The 18,851-nt window shown below is 41.2% G+C and overlaps 1 protein-coding gene across 6 annotated transcripts in view; it reads right to left on the reverse strand.

The window, feature by feature from the left end:
* Positions 1 to 18,851, reverse strand: part of ELMO1 (engulfment and cell motility 1) — a 311,109-nt gene that overhangs the window by 264,240 nt on the left and 28,018 nt on the right. The window contains exon 1 of one of the 6 annotated variants that reach the window (XM_072853675.1): positions 7,760 to 7,792. The exons of the other annotated variants lie outside the window; for them this stretch is intronic. The gene's annotated coding sequence lies outside the window, so the exon portion shown is untranslated. Of the gene's footprint in view, positions 1 to 7,759; positions 7,793 to 18,851 lie in introns of those variants that run through there. 6 annotated transcript variants of the gene reach the window in all.

The following is an 18,851-nucleotide window of genomic DNA, read 5'->3' on the forward strand; positions in this document are numbered from 1 at the left end:
GTCCTGTGTTTGCAAGCCCTGTTACATTCTACATAGAGTTCTCAACACATACTATAAAAGCAATTTACGAACTTTAACACTCCAGCAATTTATTTCCAACAATGGCAGTTCTGATGCCGACAGGATCACACATCACCACAAAGCAAAGCACAAGGCAGTAAATAAGACAATGGACGGTCTATAAATAAGACTGGATTGCAGGAAGTGCCTTGAAAGACTAAACAACGTGATTAAGAAACACAGTGATATTGTCTACATTTGGTAGATGTTACAGGGACTGGGAATAAACACAATTAAAGCATGTAACTGGCTTGGTGGTCATTAAGAATAGTCAGACATTCACAAAAGACATTTTGGTTGTCTTTTCCCCCGTAGAGCTTGAGTAGATGCAAAGCCCCCACCATTTCTCCCCTGCCACCTCACGCTCCCGCCATTTGCATCTCCCATGAGAGCTCCCCTTGCTGCATAGTGCGCTGGCTCAACTAACCAGCGAAAAAGTAATTTTGGTCATCTGTTTTTTACCATGTTCAAGTCAAACAGCTTCCCAGAGGTGGCACAATGGGGGGGGGGGGGGGGCAGGGAGAGAAGCAAGACTTGTTGGCAGCAATGAGCTGTTAATCCACCTCCACAGTCAAATGAAACTGAGACCTTAGCGCCTTTTTGCTCCCACACTCACAGTGAGGGTGTTTCCCTCCTCCTCAGCAGAACGGTGTTCGGCAGTCTCAACCTGGTGACGTTTTGGCATTAAACCGCCTGCAGCACCTAAGCGGAGCTGGCTGACCCAGTGCCCGGCTGACAGGCCTCTCCCCACACGCCCTGGCAGGAGGGACGCTGGAAGCCCGCCAGGGCCTCAGCCACAGCCTGAGTTTACTGGCCACAACACAAAAAGAGCAGCAGCAGTTCCTGCCAGACAAACTTGACTGAGGACAGCTTCAGATGAGTAAGTTCTTATTTTCAACAGTTTTATTCCTCCCCCCCATCATGTTTCTTCTACAGTTTTCACAAAAAAAATCATCTGTAGGCCACTTATATAAAGTGAGAGAGGGGAGACCTATAAAAACAATAGAATCCAACTAATGCATGGGCAAACACACTTTCTTTTGACTAGGAAGACAGGGAAGCAACTCGGAGGACTGTTGCCTCTCACGGGGAGAGGCGAAGGGAAGGTAGGTAACTCGCATCCCAATACCTCCCCAGGAGGTTAGCCAACTCCAAAGCTCACCATGAATGCTGGAGGGGAAAAAAAAAAAAAACAACAAAAAACCACACCAAAAAAAACCCCCACACCACACGATGATTCATGGCCACTGGCCATGACGATGAAAACAAAACGACATCATGCAGCAATAAATTTGCAGAAAACGTCCACTCTCACATACAAATGTGGGCATTAACCCTCATTTTGCTTTAGCAAGTTGTGGTCCATCTCAACAAGTAACACAGGAAGAAAGCGAACGGTTTAAGAAAGAAGAGTCAAGGGAAGCTGACAGTAAGTTAATCAAATGCAGCTATGGATTTGCATTCCAAAGCAAGGTGCAAGAGAAGTCTGCCACAGCAATCAGAAGGCAATTTCAATGTGACTAGTTTTTAATGCAGGCTAGCACAGATCTCCTACATAATTATAATTATTAATATACGTATGCTTATACAGTCATAAAACACAAAGCATAGTGACAGATCTTTAACTAATACAAATGGATGTAGTTCCACTTCTCCCACCAGGAAAGACCAACTCAGACACATCAGTGTGGTCTGAATGCTGAAAAGCATATATAAAATTGTCACTGCAAATTTCTTTATGCTTCTCAGTGGTCGTCCCAGTCAAACGTTCTGACTTTTTTTTCCTAGTTTATAATCTTATGACTCCAATGCAGGATCCAAAAGGTAATTTAGTTTTGTTCTACCTTTGTGGCAATGCCAGAAACAAATATTCTTTTTTTTTTTTTTTTTTTTAAGGCCAAAACAGATGTTTAGCTGTCATCATAAAATTATGATTGCAACGAAAATTCTGCAGTCTACAGTGCTGACAATTACAAATTACCTCCTATTTATTCCAGTGGCACGCAGTGTGTTAGCCACTGCTCAGTAAAATAAGGAAGGCACAATTCCTGGTATGAAACGCTTCCAATTTAGTAAGCAATTCTCATGATGTGAATGAAGAACTAGAACTGATTTCAACTGCTTTTTGTTATACCAGCAGCACGAAAAGCAGCGAAATGGATATGGGCATCACTAACGGGTCTAGTTATGGAGTTTTCTCAAGTGCAATTCCTTTTTCTCTCCCAGTGGGATCCGAGAAGCACTGGCATGTAAAAGCAACTTTGCAACTCATTTTTACAACGTTTATTTTCAAGGCAGAATCTGAAGGCAACAGGATGCGTGCATGAGCATGAGTGTATGAAGTGGAGGAGGGATCTGAGGAAAAGGAAGGCAACTTCCCATTATTTTCCCTAACGCATGCCTGCAGCTGTAACCTGGAGGAGGTTTAAGCAACTTCCATGCTAAGTAGCACACCATTTTACAATTTGAGGGAGAAAAGCCACAACCAAAACATCCCTACCACTACACTTTCTTACATCAATAGGGTTTTCAGAACTATGACAGATTAGCCCATTAAAGTGCAAATTCTGCAAGTTATTGTTATTACCACATACAGTATATTTCTGCATTTCAACCATGCCATGCAGTGCTTCCAGTGGTCTACTAAATCACAGTAATAAACACTCAAGTTGGAAATCAAAGTATGTTAAATTTAAGGCAAAAATGCATCAGCCCAGACACGCAAGCTCTCAGTTTACCTGCCTGACTCTGAGGGATTAATACAGCACATATGTTGGTAAAACATATTGACTTTTCCCCTTCTACTTATGCATTGCACATGGAAAAAAGGATTTTATTCATGTATGAAATGAGTTCTCAGTAGAACTTTTTTTTTTAAGAAAAAAAAAAAAACCACAAAACACACAACAACTTGTTTTGCAATTTCCCTGGCACTTTCCATACAAGGATCTCAAAGAACTTTAAATTACTTATAGCTATCAGAGCACATCTCTCAAGAAATAAACTGTATTCTAAGTCTATAGACAGGAGAAAAAATGAAGGCTAATAGGAGTTATGTGACTAGCAGTTATAGTCATATATGAAAACAGCAGCCTATAACAGCTCATTTCTTCTTTTACAGAAGAGAGGTAATATTCAAACAGCAGGCCAGGTCATTTCATGAACAGCTTGAGTAGGGAAGTTAATGATTAAAGAGTGACCGAAGGAACGCCATGTGCATTTGAGAATTTAATAAAACAAAGCATGTGTTTCTCCTCCCTGGACAAAAGGCAGAATATATAGGAATCACCTGAAGCTGGCACAGCTCCCCCCACTCCCGCCTCGCAGGCAGGTTTTCCCATGGCATTTCTCGATGGCAAAACAAGGCGAACGCAGGGGAGGGCAATAACGCAGCCAGGACAAGGCTGGACGCAGCGGGTGCCAGCAGGGAGCTGAGCCCCGGCCGGCCGCGCAGGGACCCGCAGCGGGAGGAGAGGCACACGGGCCCCTCCGCTCGGGACCTTACGTAAGTAACCGCTTCTTGTCAAACCTCATCAGCTTCCTCCGCTCGGCTCCCGCCGCCCCAGCAAACAGAAACTAAGTGGCAAGTTCAGCTGGAAGGTCCCTCGGGGACTAAGTCTGATTAACGATTTGAGAAAGATAATCCAACGCTGGATTAATATCCCCCAAGAGAGTAATTTTTGGAGTTAAACTGCATGACTGAACAGCCGAGTCTAAGGAGCTGTAAACATGCTTTACCATCTCTGGAAGAAATAAAAACAGGGCACAGAAGCCAGGGGGCTGGATGTACACTTTGTGTGCATAAAAAGGCTTTCATGCTGCCTTCTTCCCTTTTGTTACATGTTCGGTGCTATTCACCCCTGAACTAGACAGGAGTCAAAGGCCCAGCAGACCCATGTCAATAAAATCCATAGATGCTTTGCCACAAACAGAAGATAAAGCTCTACGGGAGCTATGAACTATATTCTAGTAAGTGATGGAAAAGAGGGGGTGATCTCAGAGAGCAGACAACCCGGGGGGCTGCTACCCCCTCTGCAGCAGCCACCAAAACTGCAGGAAGACCTGACCCTGCTTGACAGACTTTCCATGGTTTAGAGCAGTCCATCAGCTTCCCAACGGGAACATTTCTTTGAAGCTGAACCCGCAATCTGCTGATCAATAATGCGTCATTAGCCCAGGAATGCACCATTTAATATTATGATTAAATGAGCTTTGGACCCTTCAGGTTTAAATACACCACTTTTCCTCTCTAAAATACCTGGAAACCTAGTATCGGAGAAGATTTTCGGAATATGGGTGTGAAATATACAGAACAGGACAGTTTTTGCCACTGGCAAAGCCGCCCAGGAAAGGTGGTGAACATTCATGTGGTTATCACCTGTCTCATTCTCACATACCCATAACCTTTCTTCACAATTTCATTCCAAGTACTTTAGCTTTCCCACAGTCGTCTTGTTGTTCCTCTCCTTAGGAAGGATTTTATGTGGTTGAGGTTTCACTACCATTGACAGGCCCACTTTCAAAAAAATACTCTTCAAAACTAGAGAGAAAAGTAAGCTTTAAAGGGTGCTTGAAAAGAAAAGGTGGAGGGAAACACAACAGACTGGAGGTACTCAGAATACAGGCAAGCAGGCTGTCTGGTCTTGCTTCTAAAGCACATATTGACACATACCAGAAAAGTTCAGGTACTTATTTAACATGAACTCCTCTGCTTCTTGGAAGATCACGCTTGGAAGATGTGCTAGTTTTGGCTGTGATAGAGTTAATTTCCTTCATAGTAGCTAGTATGGGGCTATGTTTTGATAATACAGAGATGTTTTAGTTGTTGCTGAGCAGTGCTTACGCTAGTCAAGGACTTTTCAGCTTCCCATGCTCTGCCAGGTGCACAAGAAGTTGGGAGGGGACACAGCTGGGACAGCTGACCCCAACTGACCAAAGGGATATTCCACACCATATGACGTCATGCTCAGCATATAAAGCTGGGGGAAGAAGAAGGAAGGGGGGGATGTTTGGAGTGATGGCGTTTGTCTTCCCAAGAAACTGTTAGACGTGATGGAGCCCTGCTTTCCTGGAGATGGCTGAACACCTGCCTGCCCATAGGAAGTAGAGAATGAATTCCTTGTTTTGCTTTGCTTGCGTGTGCAGCTTTTGCTTTACCTATTAAACTGTCTTTAGCTCAACCCATGAGTTTTCTTACTTTTACCCTTCCGGTTCTCTCCCCCATCCCACCATGGGGGGAATGAGCAAGTGGCTGTGTCATGCTTAGTCACTGGCTGGTGTTAAACCATAACGCTTCTACTAAGGAACTTTTAGTTACATGTCTATAATTCAGGAGAGAGAGGACTAAAAACTTGGTTTTGATTATTCAAGGTATCTGAACCTTTGTGGCAATTTAATTAACACTCATATACTATCCAGTCAGATAAAGATGCTCTGTTTACTCAAGATGTTAATATCTGAGCTCTTCAAACTAGAGAGCAGGAAAGTACCAAACTCAAGTATTCAAAAGACTATTCCAATAAATTAAAAAAAAATTTTAAAAAAAACCCAAAACCCATAAAAGCCACAACAACCACCATACCAACAATAACCCAGCAGTCAAAGGGGTAAGGTCTATCTAGCTTCACCAAAAAAGCATGATTTTTCAAAGGTGCTGAATACCTGCCTAGCATGTGGAAGTTAAAGACCTTGGCAGATATCAAGTACAGAAACAAAATCAAACACTACTCTGAATAAAACATTAGAATCCACTTAAACTTTTCACAGTTTATGAAGGCTTGCTGCTTCGTTTGGAGTTGTTTCTCACCATTGGGCTGTACCCCAGATGTTTCTAAACTGAAGCAAGCAGCAGAACTATTTCTTAAAATCCAGCTGAATACAATTTTCTTTTCCTACCTCTCAGGGTAGCCTCACATAACCTGAGAGGTAGAAGGGAACTACTGGGAAAAAGATGAAGCCTCAATTTCAGCCAGTGGTGCTGCTGTTCTTAATGGGTTGTAAGGATAGAATGAAACTTTTCAGCAATAAGAAAGTTGGAGATAAGAAAGGAAAAAGGAAACTAGTACTGTGAAACAGCAACTGAAATAAAGCAATGCTAAATATTACAACTCAAAAGGACAGATGCAAATTTTTTTGCAGGAGGGTGCTTTTTAATGCTTAAGCTAATTGGACTCCTTTGGAGTCCAATGTAACTGCAAATGGAGTAAGTTTATTAGAGGCTGGTTGAAAATATGCTGAAGAGAAATGGAGAAAGTTCATTAAAAGTTCTGTGACTCAGGAAAGCAATTTTGAATACAATACTACTAAGAGTAAAGAAATAGCAAAAGGTCACAGTCCTCTTTTCTAGCACTAGCAAGATCTGGCTATGGTACTTGGGACTTTCCTAGCATTTGGATAAATCAGGGGGCTAGAAAGGACACACAAAAGAGCATCTTGAATCAAGATGATAACACTTTATTGCTTTGCTTCAGCAGAGGCCAAATCAAGACAATGGTGACTGGCTATATTCCAAAGGAGGTAACAGATACAAGAAGGTAAGCACAAGGCTGGGAGAAACCCTAAACTTCCTGCTAGAAGCAAGATGAAGCAGCAGTATAAAAAACAAAGATAATTTTTTACCCTATCAATGCTTATGACACATACGGAGGAACTAATGGTACAGTCAGGAAGTTAGCAGTCAAATGGAGGAAGAGAGGGAAACAGAGATGCATGAATGCTAAAGGAAATAACCAAGTTAACTGACAGCACAGACAGGATGTCGAAGGTTGAAACAAACAGAATTATTTTCTAAAGAAATCATTCTGCAAAGAGAAGTACTGTGGAAAAGAGAGACACGTCGATAATCCACAGTGAATAAGCAGAGCCTGATGCTCATCAGAAGTAAAAGAAACAACAAAAGAAAGATTGGATACCATTTATGAGTCTAATGAAGACACAAAAGTTTTGAAGACACCAGCCTTTTGCTTCAGGCACTGACTCCAGTCTTCGAAGATGACAAAAACCAAGAGAATGAAAAACACACCTGTCAGTAATCTTTCAGCAGAAAGCAGCTCCATCTACAGAGGTGTTCCTACCAGCACTGTTTCTCTTATACATACTGAAATCTGTGCATCAAAACAGCTAACAGTCAAAACACCCCACATTTTCCTGACTTCTCAGCACTATACAGTCTCTGAATCCACCCCTGTAGACTCCTAGCTCTCTGCCAGTTCACACTCTCATACTCACAAAGAACAATTTGCCCTTAACACTTGTGGACTTCCCAGTGCCTGGTCTCTGAAGGACATTCAGCAAAACAAGAAGACTGCAAATGGGAAACACAGTGATGGCCATCCAGGAAAAAAAAAGCATGGCACAGTTAATATTAGAGACCTTGTCTATAGCTAAAACTTGTGGAATAACTTGAGCTATTCTGCACTGAAGAGATTGTATCTCGAAACAATATCAGTTGTCGAGACTAATCTGGCATTTTAATGGACATTATTAAACCCACTTTGGAAACAGGAATACAGAGATGTTAAGGAAACAAACATGGACACAGTCACATCCCAAAACAACTACTGTGCATATGCCCATCCTTAACACTGATGCCACCCTGCTTTGCTGAGTACTGTTCAGCCCGTGTACCTGCAGGCCTGGAACCACTGTTCCAGGGACATCCCAACCAGATTGCACCCTCCCTTTCAATGCTGACACATACCTTGGGGCCATTGTTTGTAGTTCTAGATCAGGAAGAGCTTGCATACCTGAGCAATCTTCTCAATTATCCAGCCACGTTAATCGTAAGATCACTGTAAGGTAAAATACAAGCAAAAAGATACTGGAGAGCCCAAAAACAGGGCAAGCTCCAGGTTCATACAACCAGAATGCAGAAGATATTTTGGAGGGATGCTAGAAACCTTTCAGAAGAAACTTGACTACAAGATAACAGCAGTGCCAACACTCTGCTCACCCAGCCCATTTGCAGGGGAGATGTGTCCTGTGTAAAGCTTGGTAAACTGTGTTAAATGTGACAGTTGATAACAGGAGATCTGGGTATTTTAACAGGGGACTTTCTTGCTCATCTCTGTATTGCAAAACCGTAACAGATGACCCTGCTTGAGCAGGGAGGTTGGACAAGATGACTTTCAGTAGTCCCTTTCAGCCTCAGCCATTCTGTGAGTACACTGACATAATGACTCTAACCACTCCAAGTCCTAGCCTGCCCATCTGTGTTCAAATATTGTACCTTTTCTGTACTCAACTGTGCATGCAGTGAGCAAAAAGAGCTGCTTTTGTAGCAGGTTGCCTTCTACGCCATAACAAGATTCTCCAAGCACACTAAAACCAGCCATTGGTTACAACTTAGGAACAACAATCTCCATAACTCTTCCCAGCTGGCATCCAAGAGCACTCATTCAAAAAAGATCCCAGTCTTCCATAACTTGAACTAAGATTTTAAAGATCAAGATAAACCTTCTGACAGGAAAACTACTGTAAATTGCTTTTGTGTTACAGTCTAATACGTCACATTCAAGCACTCAGTACAATTTGTAGTCACCCCCTAATTTTACTGCACACTTTATTCAACATTAAAATCCACATGGCCCAGGGAAAGAGGAAAGAGTGATGCAAACATCATCCTTCTTCTGGTTTGAGTCATAAGCTCTAGAGAGTCATGCTGTCTTAAGCAGCAGACAACAGCTGAAAAGCTTACTGTCTCTCCCTTTTAGCAGGGACAGCAGGACAGGTTATGTGTTGACTCTGAAATTACAACCCACATGCCAACTTAAAACCCCACCAAATCTAATTTATGCTATTATGCTGGGCTATTAAAAAAAAAGGGGCAGGGGGGGAGGGGGGGTGGAGAGCCACCAATTCAGCCACTGCCATTAAAGCTAAAGAGAGGTGTTATGATTGCCTCCTGTTTTACTATAAGAAAAAAAAGTGGGAATACTTTAACAAAGAAACCTCACTCATGAAAAATACTAGCTAACTTAGTAAATATGTTTACTTCATTGCTCAGGTAACACATCATTATCAATTTAAAAGTCACCTTTGTAGTATATATGATCTGCTTCTCCAAGCATCTTCTATCTCATAACTAACGATAATCATAAAGGTTCTCTAAGACTCCCCAAATGTCTACAGCTAATACTCGCTGTCAAGAGCTGATGACGGCACAGCTGTGTTTCCCCATCTCCATGCTCCAGTTGAAGCTCCTGCTCCAGCCTCTCTGGGAACATGCAGCGTTATGCCAAGAATGAGCAAAACACTCACTGTTTCCAAATTGGCTAATGAACGAACTGAGTGCTTAACCTTCCCACAATACACGCATCCAGACAACGCAACCAGCACTGTCTGCACACTGAAGACTGAACTCTGCCAGCCACATTATTCTGCAAGACGACTCATGGCAGTTTCCGTCTCAGGAGCCAGAACATCAATTGTCACCAATTGCTGCTGCAACTCAATCAACTGCTATCAAAACAGCTATTCAAAATGAACCAGCACTTGCTGTGTGATGCTTTTCTCTATTATCCTAAAAACAAATAAGAGTGCCTCAAATATTTAATACCCTCTTGATTCCACCCAGGAGTTATTGCCAAGTATTTTACCTGCGAAGAACTTAAAAATGCTAACTACAGAACAGGGAGAGGCTGGCAGCAACAGGCAGAAGGACACTATGCCTTTGCTGCATAATAACGTGCATGCCTCTAACTTATTATATAGCAAAAAAATGGATCTTCATAACTTCTTTATGTTAAAAATATTGTAATACATACATCATCCTGAGCCACCATCCTTATGTTCTCCACTAAAATGAAATCTTTCTACTCCAAAAACCTCAGGCTTCTGCCATGGCAGATCTGATGTCTCTGCTTCCCCAATATCATGGCCTGGCCTCCTCTTCCCCAGTGCCAGCACTGGCACTTGTCCAGCAGGCCAGTTCAGAGAGATGGACTGTCCAAAAACTAACCCCCCCAAAAAACACAAACAAACAAACAAACAAACAAAAAAACAAAAAAAACCCACCCGAGCATCAGGACCACCACAAGGAATGGGTAGGGGCAAAGAGGAAAGCAGGAATATAACCTGCTCATCTTAAACCATCATGGAAACATGCCCTGAGCCAAAAAAGAGGATATATTTCACCTGTGCAAAGTTCATGGCACACAGCTGAGATTCAATTCCATAGAGGAGAACACTGTAAAAATATGCAGTTACTAAGTTCATTATGGTATGTTTCATTAACTCAATGAGCTCCTTTATAATTGTAATAGACAATAAAAGATTAAAGAATTTGGATAAAATCCAAGTACATTTTTAGTGCTCTGATGATTGCCAGAGTTCATATCTTCAGAAATATAAAGTAACACCCCTTCACCAAGTCCCCTGTGAGAGTTACCACTGTTTATCCTTTTTGCTTTCAGCCTTCAGTGTTCCCAAATTAAATTTTCCCATTGCACTTGGGGGTGAGGGGTGGCAAATCACTGTTCGGTTAACTGTCTAGTTCACTTTGACATAGTTAGAAGTGTTTCCAAATAAAGCTGTCAACTGAAGTTGACCATTTTGAACTTCCTAGAGGGCTAACACCTGGCTGAAAAGCCTTTTGTGTGAAAATGGCAACACTAAAACAAAGCACAACACAGTATCTCCATAGAACTTTTCATCTGCTTTCAGTAGTAATTTAACATCAGTAGATCTCTAACATTCAAGTAGTAAGTGCGATTTAGCTATTAATCTCTTTAAAACAGAATGGCGTCCTCTTTCTGCCCTTCAGTAAAGCACTTTGCTGTGAAGACTAAAACATAGCTTTACAGGTTTGGCAGCATGGCGACAACAATAAGCACAGAGCCTTACCCACTCTCATTTTACACTGCATTAAGCAATATTCACAGGTTGTACACTGAAAGTTTAAGCATTTCCAAAAAGCCACAGTGCGCATCTCTACTAGAAGAATACTCCATTTTCTTTTCTCTCCCCCCATGCCGTTCTTCAGCACATTGATGCTTCAGGGTACTGTTTTTGCAGTCTTCATGCTGCATTCACAGAACCATAGTCACAGCCCGTCAGAAGGTCTTAATTTGGAGTAAGGAGCATGATCAAGAAAGAGATGTCCTGTTTCCAAAGCTGCCAAACGACTTGCCCTGTGAAAAGTAAGTGGACTCCACATGTCTGAAGACCAGGACTTGAGTCCCATTTCATCTGAGGTTCCCAATTGCTTCTTCTTGATCTGGGCATGCAAAACTCAAGAGGACAGTGTACATGCAAAACTCAAGAGGACAGTGTACATGCAAAATGAAGGAAAAAGATGTTTTTGAAGATTTTTTTAAGTTTCCTTTCACATATGCCATTCTCCAAACTCTGGAGCAGGTTCTGACTAGCCACAACACCTTCACAAGCTCTCTTCTTGGGGTGTTCAAGAATTAGATGGATTTCGGCCACATCTCTTACCTTGCTGGTCTCACCCACTATGCCAACAACTTTGACCAGGACTGGGGAAAAAAAAGTGATGACATTAACTCCATTTAAGGCACTTGAAGGAAATTCTGAAGCAGCAGTGCCAATAGGTAAATACGCTGCATCAGAGCCCAGGACGAAGTCTAATGCTCCCTTTCAAACAAGAGAGAAAAATGTATTCTTGCATTTGCAAAACAAACCTCTTGAGACACAAAAGCCCCAGATTCTTATTTGACCTTGGTGTCATTGAGAGAATGTAATCATTAGCAGCTAGTGTAAAATACATCAGAGAAAAACAAACTGAAAAAACCCACCTTCAAATAGATCCTATATCTACCAAACTTTTTCCCCACAGCACTGATTAAAGAGAAGAACTCCCTACCACATGTTGTAATCACACTGTTTAAATGAACAGAAAGTCTGCTTCAAAGACGAGCATGTTAAACTTGGAACCAAGAACACTTGTGTTTAATTTTCTTTTATTCAAAGGCTTTGTGTGTGGCCACGTACTTGCCCTTTGGCCCTCTGTGCCTCCAACCGCCAACTATAAAATGGAGCACCACACTTCCTCAGAGAAGTTGAGAGGCATTTAGAGGCTACAGGGGATTGTATCTAAATCAGGCTGACAGATTACCCAGAATGGGCAGCCGCCTTATTTATTCATGTGCTTGGACAGGCTACTCACCCAGTTCTTCCTGCATTTTACCCTTCCCAGACCTCAAGGTCCTGAAAGCAGAGACTGGCTTACCTAGTTCTTGCTACCATCCTTAGTATGAATACAACACCTGCCATTAAAAACCAGAGAGGTAGAAGAGGAGGATGCAGCTTCAGAGTCTGCTGGAAACAGTCTGTGCTCTTTTTAGCATTTCAAAGCACACTGCTGCAGTTATCCATCAGATGGGGCTTCTCACAAGAATCCCAGGTATGGACTTTGGGATGGGACAGAAAAGGGTAAACCATTTTGTGGCTCTATTTATTGGCCAATGTCTTCTAATTCTCTTACTCTGCCAAATTAAAAGATTCATTACCAACACAAAATGACAAATACATTTCTAGGTGGATTACATACTTTAAAACAAATCAGCAAGGGAAACTAATTTCCCAGGCAAAATAAAAGCATCACATTATATTCATTTAAGCCAAGACTGAAAGAGCACACAGAACATGCTGTAGGGAGCAAGTCTGAAGTCTCATTGACATTTTTCTTTACATATAAAGCTGTTTTTGCTTACGTTAAGAGTCCCTGAGGCATGCACAAATGTCTGTGGAGCCAATCAAAATGCAAATACCATGAAACAGCCCAGTGAGCAACTACTGCTCCCCTCTTTAACACGTTCTTCCTTCTACTCAGACTTTCATAATTTAATATGGGTGACTTTCAGACCAAAGCCATACAGTGCTTTGCAGAGCCCTGAAAGTTTAAGCTGTTCTCAACTTAGAAATAACCTGTCATCTGGTTCCTTGGTTCAGTCATTTCTGGCAACTGCCTTATTTTCAGCACATACACGACAGGAAGAGACCACTGTCGTGTGACAGTTACCTCTTTCTGGCCCCAAATAATCTCTGTAGTTTTACACAGTGAAATTAATGCATGGCTGCTGGCTACCCTACCCTCCCGCCTTTGCTTTCAGTCATATAATTGCTGAAGTGGAAATACAGATGTTAAAAGACAGGCACATGACAGAAAACACTTGCCTCCTGCTTTGAAGACACATAACACAACAGCAAGATGAAAAATCCCACAGCTACAAAGGATCCTAATTTTCTCAGGGTAAGACACTCAAAGCATCTTGCATGGAGCCATTTCATCTCTAACAAAATCAAACTGAACTATTCCTGGTAAACTGAGGAGCTGCCTGTTTTTAACAGTTCCTTTCTTAAATCTGTCACCATTTCTCCTGGTTCATTATTCAAGCTTATTTAAGAAAGAAGAATCATATCTTAAAAGGAAGAAGGCAGCAAGGTAGTTTTGCATGCCACCAGCCAAGTTAACTACAATATGTATTGCTGCTTTCTGTTAAGAGAAACTCAACCATGCCAAAGGTTGGCAGTTTCTTCTAGCAGCTGAGAAGTAAAAACCTTGTTGAGCACGTTTTCCTTTTGAGCAGCTACATGTGTGATGATGTATTGCAGCACAGCTATTAGCTTGCGTGTGAGAAAGAAAAGCTACAGGTCTCTGCTGTCAGGCTGTGTCCCTCTAAATTTTCATTTTCAAGTTTGCAAAAATATATTACATTTTTATATAGATTAAAAAGCTAGCAGTGATACCCATGAAAGCTGTTTTCAATAATTTTAGATTAGATGTCATCTAAAGCATGATTTGACCTGGATCTGCTTTTAGATTTTTTAATTACTGACTTATATGTGCATTAAAAATCATTGGAGGCAAAAAGTAATTTGTATTTAAGATACTATTTTTGCTTTTTTACAACTTTTAAGTGATGACAGCTTTAAGACCCACTAGAGTAAGCAGGGATTAGACTTTAATGTGCTTTCCTTGCTTTTAGTATATAAAAGTTTCACATGATCAACTCTTAGAAAGAATAGCAATTGCCAGGAGTTTTACTGTGTTCTTTTTAACAAGGATGAAGTGGGGAAACACTCGTTTATTTATTTATTTTTAAATAGGACATTCATTCATAGAAGAAATCTAAGCATAATACTCACCTTTAGCCTAGGCAGTCCAATTCATCTCTCTCACCTTTAGCATTTCCCCCCCCTTTTCTTTTCTGACAGTGTTTTATTTCCCTTTACATGACCCATTCTTCAAGCCTTCTTCCATTCCCTCAAAGAGATTACATTCACACACACGCCAACCATTTTTCCCCAGGTGGAGGTTTTGTACCAACTGCTGCACTTTTGTCTCAGCCAAAGCACATCCCGGCTGAGATGCAACAGGGACGCTTCACACCCCTCCCCAACCTCCCTCTGCACTTTTGAGGCTTTTAAAGCACATAGAAGTAAGACCTTCACTGGCAATTTGGAAATTTCAGAAGTGCACACGGATATTTCATTCTTCCTGTTTGTTTTTTTTTTTTAAATGTCAGATTCAAACAATCTATGCTCTGCAGAAGCCAATTACTGTAGCTTTCATGAAGGTTAAAAGTTCAAAAGGAAAGCTGGTTTCTTCATTTAGCAGCCTCTTTTCAACAATTCTGATAAAAAGACACCAAACAGTGAGCGGATGTGTAGGTATGGCAGCAAGGGGGACGAAGGGATGAGTCTTACAGTTTTTAATTCTCTTATTTATAACTCCCCCTCTTCCACCGGATTCTGACCTCACCCTCTTCGGGGCACACCGTCCCAAATGCTAACTACCAGCAATGAGAACAGGCTAGGAGAAACACACATTTCCTGCTGTCTTCCTCCCCACACACAGAGCAAACAGTACCTAAAGCACATTTTACCTTGAATCCTTTGGGAAAACGTGTCCCAGACACACAAAGCATAACCATGAAAATTATACCTCTTTCTCAAGCTTGCAGGCTTACTACGCCTCTTCTCAAAATCCCCTTCCTGCTGACAGATATAAATCAAGCAAGCAAACTTACTCTGTGAAGTCAAAACTTCACATGGCCACAAAAGGCTTGCTTTTTATAAAAAAAAAAAAAACCACCAACATTAACTTTGCACATGAGCATAAGCACCAAAAGTAACACACTGACTATTCTCTTGCATTGGTTTTTCTAATGAAAATACACTGTAATCACAAAAGGAAAAGCTTACGGATCAGTAATGAAGGGACTGATTCATATGCCCCAGAGAACAAGTGCTGAACAATGTACACTCAGTGAGATTTCAGCTTTATCCCTTATTAAAATAAAACCACGTGTCTGATCTTTAACCCACTTTGATTTATTAATGTTTTCGCTTTTTAAGATTATGAAAGTAAGTATGAACGGAAGAGCTAGAAGAAAACAATTTATCATGAAAGCCTTATATACCAAACATTAGAATAGTCATCAATCTTACTTCCTCTCTCAAAAACGTGTATTTATAGTTTTGAAGGACCAGATGGGAATTCCAGTTTGAAAGTCACAAAAGTAGGCTGATGCAGAAAATAAAATACTACATCCCAAATGTAACATAACCTCTGCTACCGTACATAGACATCAGCTGGTCATCTGTCAATCCACTAAAATGCCAAATGCATTTGAAAGATATTAAAGTATCAACCAATAAAAAAAGGAAGAGTCCTTTGAAAAGATCAGAGATTTACTGATTCTGATTAGTGCATACGTAAATCCTCAAACCCAAGGAACAACCATGTGCTGTACATCGTGGTATCTTATGTTCCAGACACCTTCCTCACACACAGAGTTTTTCACTGGAATGCAAATCCGGATTAAAGTCACAATGCAGAACAAGGTTTTATCCTTTCGACTGAGTCCTGTTCCAGAAGATACTCGTTCCACATTACAAAGTGTGTCACATTTTCCATGGGACATTCGGGAAACTCCTAGCACAAAAACAATGAACGGGATGTTGCAGAATAGAGCTACACTCACTGAATGAGAATATCTGAGGAAGCCGGGGCGGGGGGGGCTTGCACAGTCTTTTATTACTCAACATCTTCCTGGCTCCAGCCTCTATACAGAGTTGGTGTTTGTGGGATAAGTGAAGTTTACACGCACCTCTCTCTTGGACAGAGCTGTTCCTTGGTTTTAGAAGAACTCAATGCCCCAGCCAACTTTATAGGACCCTGGTGACCATGAGGCACCTATGACAGCTTCAGCCAGTCCACCCCAATTCATGATCTTGTTCTTGGACCATCTGTGTACCTAGCATTGGCCTGTCTGCCAGTTAACCCAAACACAGGACTACAGGCCTGTAGTTTTGGTTTTTTGAACATTTCTGCTAATAAAACTATCACTGCTCAGAATTATCCCTGTAAGTTAGATCTGATCTATTATGACATTACTGTCCTGTGCCTGGAAGTACCTGGAGAATTAATATTCCCACAGCAATAGGGTAGCTCCACAGAATGCAAGAGCAATACCAATACCCGTATGATGAAGTTTCCCATATCCACAGGAGTTCATAAGGTGGTGCTTACCTCCTCATTGTGTCCTTCCTATATAGGAAGGCCTTTGCACAGCACTTCAATAGGATCAAAGCTTATGCACCTTCCTGAAACATCTCCCAGTAAATGCCATGCTCCCAACTCTTGATGGATTCCACATAAGGACAGGTGCTGTGAGACCATGGGAGGGACCACAACTCTCATCCTCCCCTAAGCCAAGCTGGCTGTAAGAGGAAGGAATCACTGATAACCCTAATCCTTTAAGGAAATGCCAAGATATAAAAACCAGTGGAAGTTCTTGAAGAACAGTAAGCTCCTGAGCACCGCTCTCGCTTAGGAAAGCGGTCACCTTCATTTTACAACGACAAAGCCACAACGAGCATTTGCAGCAGCACGCATTTCTAGCTTCCCTATTTCAGATCTGGTTTTATTCATCAGACTTTCCACATGGTAATCCTAGAAGAGCAATTCTAATGCAATACTTTCAGCATCAAATTGGAGAGGCCTAATTTGTGGCCACAGCTGTGGCCTGTTATCTGTACTTCATCACTCCAATTCAGCACAACACAAACTCCATAATTCTTCAAACTCCAGCATGCCTCTGCACCACAACAGCAATTAATTTGCCTCTTCCAGCCTATGCCATTAAAATAAAACTGTAACATACCACAATCTGAAAATAAAACAATTTCAGTACCCAACCTCTTCATAATTTAAAGAAAACCCCTGCAACTTCAGCATTTAAGAATTGGGACTTTTGTCAGAAATTATTTTTATTCATATGCTTAAAGTAACTTTCAGTTACTTAAAGTTTACTTCAGCAATCTTCAAAATGGTTCTTGCAAGTTTTCCTAGAGGCCCGTTCCAAATTAACTGTGCAAGATAGAGAGTGCTTTTCAGACCTTGTCTTTCCCTTCCTGCTGTGACAGGTGTATTCTAAAGGCACCTAATCCGAAAGTTTGCTACCCCCAGTACTGAAACATGAATCACGAACTACCTTTCTCAGCTGGTATTCACTCTCTTCTCTACTAAGGTAACTATTTAATCTTGCTGCTTAAAAAAAAAAAAAAAATGGTTTCATTAATTAGTTTTACACGGCAATTTTAAATGAACTATTGCTAAATGCATACTGCTATGCACGAGAACAAATTCACATGGGTAACCAATTAAAACAAATAAAACCTAAGAGAAACAACCATTTATCACTGGAGATTTTAAATAAATAAATAAAAATAATAAAAATCAAAAAACCCACAACCCCAAAAAACCAACCCCCACAAAAAAACCACCAGCAGCCTTCCAGAAACAAGCCTCAGATCATAGCTGTAATATGTTACAAAAGATGAGATTCAAAGACAATAGTTTTATTGTACACCATAAAAATATGTCTCCATGTTTTACAGACCATATGTTACTTGATTCAGTCCCTCCCATAGACCACAGCCTTCTTCCTTCTTTTGCTTTATCATGTCCTTTACTCTGCAGATACCAACTATCTTTTTCTGTCAGACTGATACAGACCTAAGCAAGTTCAAAGCATGCGTTCTCTAACTTGAATTTAGCTTTGAAGTCTGCTGCTTGTACTTCATGACAGAAAAAAGTTTTTTGCAACTCATATTGTTTACCTTCTCCAGCTATACCAATTAGATTAATGAGAGTTACTACTCCCATAAACAAGCCTTTTTTTAATGCAGTCATTTAGCTTCATGAGCTCAGGCTTTTCAAACAGCATCAAGAGTTGATATTTGCAATAAAACCACAGGAGCTAGTTTCACTGCTAACTTCTAGTGACCTCAAAGTCCTTCTTAAAGATGTTCTGGAACTTCCCAGTTTACGTATTATTGGCATATACTATTAGGTATGCAAATATATATCATTACCCAGGTACAAACAAGTTCTGTGACTTGTCCATGGGTTTGTGTTCACTGCAGCAATAAAAGCGCCAATTTGCACAACATTCCAGTACTCCCCTCCACAAAATTACTGATCCAAGACTGTTCATGATATAAACCAATATAAGCTGTGCAGCTGGGGAGCAGAGGTTCAGGGCACAGACTATAGCTGAGGTAAAGATGTGTCTTAGTTTGGCAGCCTACCTGCATTTTGATGAAACATGAAGGACCTCATGCATCCTCAGGAGTCCTACTACACAGGAGGAGGAATGCATCAACTGCCTAACGTACCATTTACTTGCATGCAACTTTGCAATGTGGCAGCCCCCAATGCATTCCTGCCCTGTAGATCCAGGTGCAGATTATCTGCATAAACACTGCTGATAAGATCTTCACACCAAGGTCATGCAGAAAGTCACTGTCAGAGCTTAAAG

The sequence above is a fragment of the Ciconia boyciana genome, chromosome 2, assembly GCF_034638445.1.
Source record: "Ciconia boyciana chromosome 2, ASM3463844v1, whole genome shotgun sequence".
In the NCBI taxonomy this organism is placed as follows: domain Eukaryota; kingdom Metazoa; phylum Chordata; class Aves; order Ciconiiformes; family Ciconiidae; genus Ciconia; species Ciconia boyciana.